The following is a 5,982-nucleotide window of genomic DNA, read 5'->3' as shown; positions in this document are numbered from 1 at the left end:
TTGGGGAATCTAGTACGATGGGGTGTAGACGGGGTCCAAAGGAACCAGTGCACTTTAAATTTCTTCAACTGGGTGTGCTGGCTCCTCCCCTCTATGCCCCCTCCCACAGGCAGTTATATGTAAAAACGTGCCCGAAGGAGAAAGGACATATATGAGAGAAGAAAATATGATAACAAAGAGTGGTGAGATTTATATACCAGCACACCACTAACATATAACAACCATCAACGGCTGGCAACAACAACAGCAACAGCTAAACAGGTAACTACATAGCAAGAACCTGCAGAAAAGTCAACGCACTGAGGCAGGCGCCCAATATCCCTTATGGACTACGAGAAAAGGATTTACTGGTAGGTAATTAAAATCCTATTTTCTCTAGCATCCATAAGGAATATTGGGGAATCTAGTACGATGGGGATGTCCCAAAGCTTCCAGAACGTGTGGGAACGTGCGGAGACTGCTACAGCACCGCCTGCCCAAACTGGGTATCCTCTTTGACCAGGGTATCAAACTTGTAGAACTTCACAAAAGTGTTCTTCCCCGGCCAGGTAGCAGCTCGGCATAGTTGTAAGGCCGAGACTCCACGGGCAACCGCCCAGGAAGAACCCACTGATCTTGTAGAGTGGGCCTTCAGCGACTTAGGAACCGGTAAGGCTACTGACACATAGGCCTGCTGAATAGCAAGCCTAATCCAACGAGCAATGGACTGCTTTGAAGCAGGACAACCCTTTTTCTGTGCATCATAGAGCACGAACACAGAATCCGTCTTTCTGATCTGAGCCGTTCTCTTGACATAGATCTGCAAGGCGCGCACAGCATCCAATGCCTCCGGAGGAGCAGAAGCGTTAGAACTGGATAGAATCACAATAGGCTGATTCAAGTGAAACGCAGAGACAACCTTCGGCAGGAACTGCTGCCTAGTCCAGAGCTCCGCTCTGTCCTCGTAAAAGACCAATTATGGGCTGTTACACGACAAGACCTCCAATTCTGAGACACGTCAAGCATAAGCCAGGGCCAGTAACATCACCGTCTTCCACGTGAGGTACTTGTCTTCTACCGTCATCAGAGGTTCAAACCAGGAGGACTGTAGAAATGCCAACACTACATTCAAGGCCCAGGATGCCGTAGGCAGCACAAAAGGAGGTTGGATGTGGAGTACCCCTTGCAAGAAGGTCTGAACTTCTGGCAACACTGCCAATTTCTTATGGAAGAAAATGGAGAGGGCTGAAATCTGGACCTTAATGGAACCCAGACGTAAGCCTTTATTCACACCAGCCTGCAGGAAACGTAAGAAACGTCCCAAGTGAAACTCAGCAGGTGGATACGTGCATTCCTCACACCAAGAGACATATCTCCTCAAGGTATGATGATAGTGTTTTGACGTCACAGGTTTCCTGGCATGAACCATGATAGCAATAACCTTCTTGGAAAGGCCCTCGTCAGCTAGGATTTTCTGTTCAACCTCCATGCCGTCAAACAAAGTCGCCGTAAATTCGGGTAGACGAACGGTCCTTGTTGAAGAAGATCTTTTCTTAGTGGTAGAGGCCAAGGGTCTTCGACCAGACAGTAAGGCCAAGGCGACACCAGTGTATCCACTGCCCTCGCCTGAGGGTTCCTGGTTCATGAGCAATACCAGGGAAGTTTGTTGTTGAGATGAGAAGCCATCATGTCTATTTGTGGGCAGTCCCACCGGTTGATGACCTGCTGGAACACCTGCCAATGGAGACCCCACTCCCCCGGGTGGAGATCGTGATGACTCAAGAAGTCCACTTCCCAGTTGTCCACACCCAGATTGTAGATTGCGGACATTGCTCTTGTATTTTTTTCCGCCCAGAGGAGTATCTTTGATACCTCTCGCATGCAGGCTCTGCTTTTCGTCCCTCCTTGTCGATTGATATACGCCACTGCTGTGGCGTTGTCCGACTGTACCTGGGTCGCGTGATCCTTGAGCAGAGGAGAGGCCTGAAGCAGAGCATTGTAGATCACCCAAAGTTCCAGAATGTTGATTGGAAGGAGGCTTTCGTGGGCTGACCACCTGTCCTGGAACTGCGCCCCTTGGGTGACAGCTCCCCATCCTTGTAGACTCGCATACGTCGTGAGGAGGGTCCAATTCTGAATTCCAGTAGATTGGAGGACTGCAGCAACCACAGGAGGGAAATTCTGGCCTGAGGCGACAGCTGTATCATCCGTTGCATCTGAAGATGTGAACCAGACCATTTGCTCAGGAGATCCAGCTGAAAAGTTCTGGCATGGAACCTGCCATATTGGATCGCCTCATAGGAGGCAACCATTTTCCCCAACAATCTTATGCAAAGATGGATGGACACTCGAGCAGGTTGGAGTACCATGCGGACCATCTCCTGAAGTGTTCTCGCCTTGTCCTCTGGTAGGAACACCTTCTGGCCCACAGTATCCATCAACATTCCCAGGAACAGAAGCTGCTGAGTTGGCTCCAGATGGGACTTCTGTAAGTTGAGGATTCACCCATGGCGTGACAGAAGTTGGATAGTGTGATCGATATGGAGCAACAAAAGCTCCCTGGATCTTGCCTGGATCAGAAGGTCGTCCAGGTAAGGAACAATGTTGACTCTCTGGACTTGGAGTTGGAACATCATCTCCGCCATCACCTTTGTGAACACCCTCGGAGCTGTGGACAGGCCAAGGGGCAGTGCCTGGAATTGGAAGCGATTGTCCAGCAGGGCAAACCGCAGTTACACCTGATGAGACGGCCAAATCAGAATATGGAGGTAGGCATCCTTGATATCCAAGGGGACCATGAATTCCTGTTCTTCCAGGCCCACAATCACTGCTTGCAGGTATTCCATTTTGAATTTGAACACCTTCAAGTAAGGATTCAAGGATTTGAGATTCAAAATGGGTCTTACCGAACCTTCCGGTTTTGGCACCACAAACAGGTTTGAGTAAAACCCCTTGCCGCGTTGCGGTATTGGTACTGGAACAATAACATGGGACTGGACCAACTTTAGAATGGCCTGTTGCAACGTAACTTCCATATCCTCCATAGCTGGTAAGATTTGAAAAATCATTGGGGAGGAGTACTGTCGACCTCCAGCTTGTAGCCCTGAGAAACAAGATCTCTGACCAAGGTATCCCAGCAAGAAGCCTCCCAGACGCGGCTGAAGTGACGCAGTCGAGGTACCACCTCAAGATCCCCTCGGGGTGGGTGGGCACCGTCATGCTGAGGCCTTAGCGAAAGCGGAACTGGTGGTCTGTTCCTGAGAGCTGGTGCTTGCAGGCTTTCTGGACTTACCTCTGGTGCCTCTAGTCGCATTGTAGGCACCTCTGTCCTTAGAACGAAATCTGTGAGACCGAAAGGAGTGGACAGACGGCGCCGGGTAGGAGCGTCTCGCCGGCGGGGCCCCAGAGGGGAGAAACGTGGATTTCCCAGCCGTAACTTTGGAAATCCAGGTATCCAAATCAACCCCAAAGAGCCATTGCCCAGAAAAGGGGAGGTATTCCACACTACGTTTGGATTCTGCGTCCGCAATCCACTGATGCAACCACAAGGCCCTGCGCACCGACACTGCCATGGCAGAAGTCCTAGCATTAATGTTCCCCATCTCCTTGATCGAATCACAGAGGACACGTGTAGTGTCCTGAATGTGTTTTAGGAAGATCACCATAGTGACCAAGGGTATATCCCCCGAGAGGCCCCCCTGAATTTGAGTGGCCCAAAAATGAATGGCATGGGTCATCCAGCAACCCGCAATGACCGGCCTTTGCGATACACCTGCTGCCATGTAAGTAGATTTGAGTGTAGTCTCTATTTTCCTATCCCCAGGATCCTTCATGGTAAAGGAGCCTGGGGCAGGCAGCACCGCCTTTTTGGACAGTCGAGAGACTGATACATCAACCCCTGGGGGTTCCTCACAAAATTTCCTACCTTCAGGAGCAAATGGGAAAGTGCGCAAATATTTTTTTGGACACTTGGAATTTTTTTCCTGAATTTTTCCAGGCCAGCTTGAATAGGTCATCTAACTCTGCAGAGTCAGGGAAAGTGACATTCGGTTTGTTTTATATAAAGAAAAACGACTGCTGTGAGGCAGCATCCTCTAGAGGGAGCTTTAACACGTCCCGTATAGCCAGAATTAGGGGTTCAATATCCTGAGCAGAATCGAGATCCCCACTAACAGGGTCTAAGTCCTCCCCATCCTCCTGTATCAGAGAGCAGTGCAGGTAAACGCTTTTGTGGTCCTGCATGAGAGAGAGAGAGAGAGAGAGAGAGAGGGGGGGGGGGGGGGGTAAGGGGGCTGTGCTGCATCTGCCCTAGCAGCTAAATCTGCAACAGCTTGTTGTAGTAGCTGAGTTTCTGTACAATAGCAGTGAGCTTGGAGACATATCTGACATCATAGTTTTAGAGACCCTAGCCAATGGGGCTCTGGACCCTCTCCCCCAGCCCCTTCACTGATTTGTGAAGATTGGCTGCGTTGTTCACATGAAATAGAATCAGAATCTGGTGTGGCATACACTGCACAGCTTATGTTTACCCATGTTTCACAGTAAGCACAATAACATACACATACACCCAGAGTGTTATATTGCAAGCCTGCCCTACTGTATGTGAGAGGAGACACAGATAGAGAAGGACACCAGCAAACCCCTAGCTGTACAGCCCTAGTGAGGCTGTCAGCTAAATATATTTATACAAATTTTGTCCTGTAGAGGACCCAGATAGTGTACACTAGCGGCTCTCCCTCTTTGCTACACCCTGTACCAGATATCCAGCGTGGCTGAGGAGTCAGGAAGCGCTGTGTGTGCTGAGTATGCCTGCAGTAAGCAGAGGAAGGCGCCAAAAAGCCTCTGGTCCTGCGCTGAGGTAGCTCCACCCCCTCCAATGGCGCCGGCGCTACAGTGATATATTATACTGGCAAAGTCTCCTTTTAGCTTAAAAACATCACAACAAGCGCTAGTCTAAGCGGTTTTGTGCCAGTCTACACAGGGGATCTTGGCGGAAACCCCCGGTTTGTACTCACCACAGATGTCACTTTCAGGCAGTGTTAGGGGTGTGCGGCGTGCTGCGGCTGGGACAGCCAAGGCGCAGTGCCCCGCTGAACAACCCCTCAGGACGGCGGTCCTGTAGCAGGGAAGCGGCTCTACACCTCGTAAGGCTGGTGACCGCACCCTCCCCCCAACTCCCACGGTGCATGTATAATGTTGCCCAAACAGCATACCGAAAATAACCAACATGAAAAAGTAATTGAAGAAAAGCCTCTAAAGCTCAGAGATGTACATCCTTTCCTGATGGCACTTTTTTCTAAACTGCCTGTGGGAGGGGCACAGAGGGGAGGAGCCAGCACACCCAGTTGAAGAAATTTAAAGTGCACTGGCTCCTTTGGACCCCGTATATACCCCATCGTACTAGATTCCCTAATATCCCTTATGGATGCTAGAGAAAATATAAAAATTTCCAATTGGTGGCAGGGGACATCCGGTCACATGTCCCCAGTGCACTTCCCGTAATCCAGCTCAGGGCATGAGGAAGGCACAATGGAGTCCCATAGCAACAGCATCCTTTGCACCCACAGCAGTTACTTTTCTGGACACCGGCCCTACATATTAATTGCCACCTTTTATTTCACTTTCTCAAATAAAGAATTGAGACTACTCATTAAATTCATTAATCTAACTTGGTAGATTCTTGCAGAACCTGCATCTTCTTTTACAATTTACTCTCTGGCCCATAGTTTCCCTCTACACTGGTAAGCTGAAGTGAAATACTAGAACATTTTTGTCTGGCCAGCTTCCAGGTTTCATAAGCCTTTAGGAGTAATAAATGATCATCTCTTGACAACGCAAGGAAGTGCCGGAATAAACGCTAAAGAGCAGTGAAATGCTCAACCACCAACAGTGGCTGAGCCAGTGGTGTAAGCAGAGCTAGAAGATCATTTTATCCTCATGTAAGTGATGAGCTGCCAGGTTATATCCTGCACCATTTATTATAGCAAGGAGGCTGTAGATTCA

This window comes from Pseudophryne corroboree, chromosome 6 (assembly GCF_028390025.1).
Source record: "Pseudophryne corroboree isolate aPseCor3 chromosome 6, aPseCor3.hap2, whole genome shotgun sequence".
Taxonomy (NCBI): Eukaryota; Metazoa; Chordata; class Amphibia; order Anura; family Myobatrachidae; genus Pseudophryne; species Pseudophryne corroboree.
Note: the sequence above shows the minus strand (reverse complement) of the source record.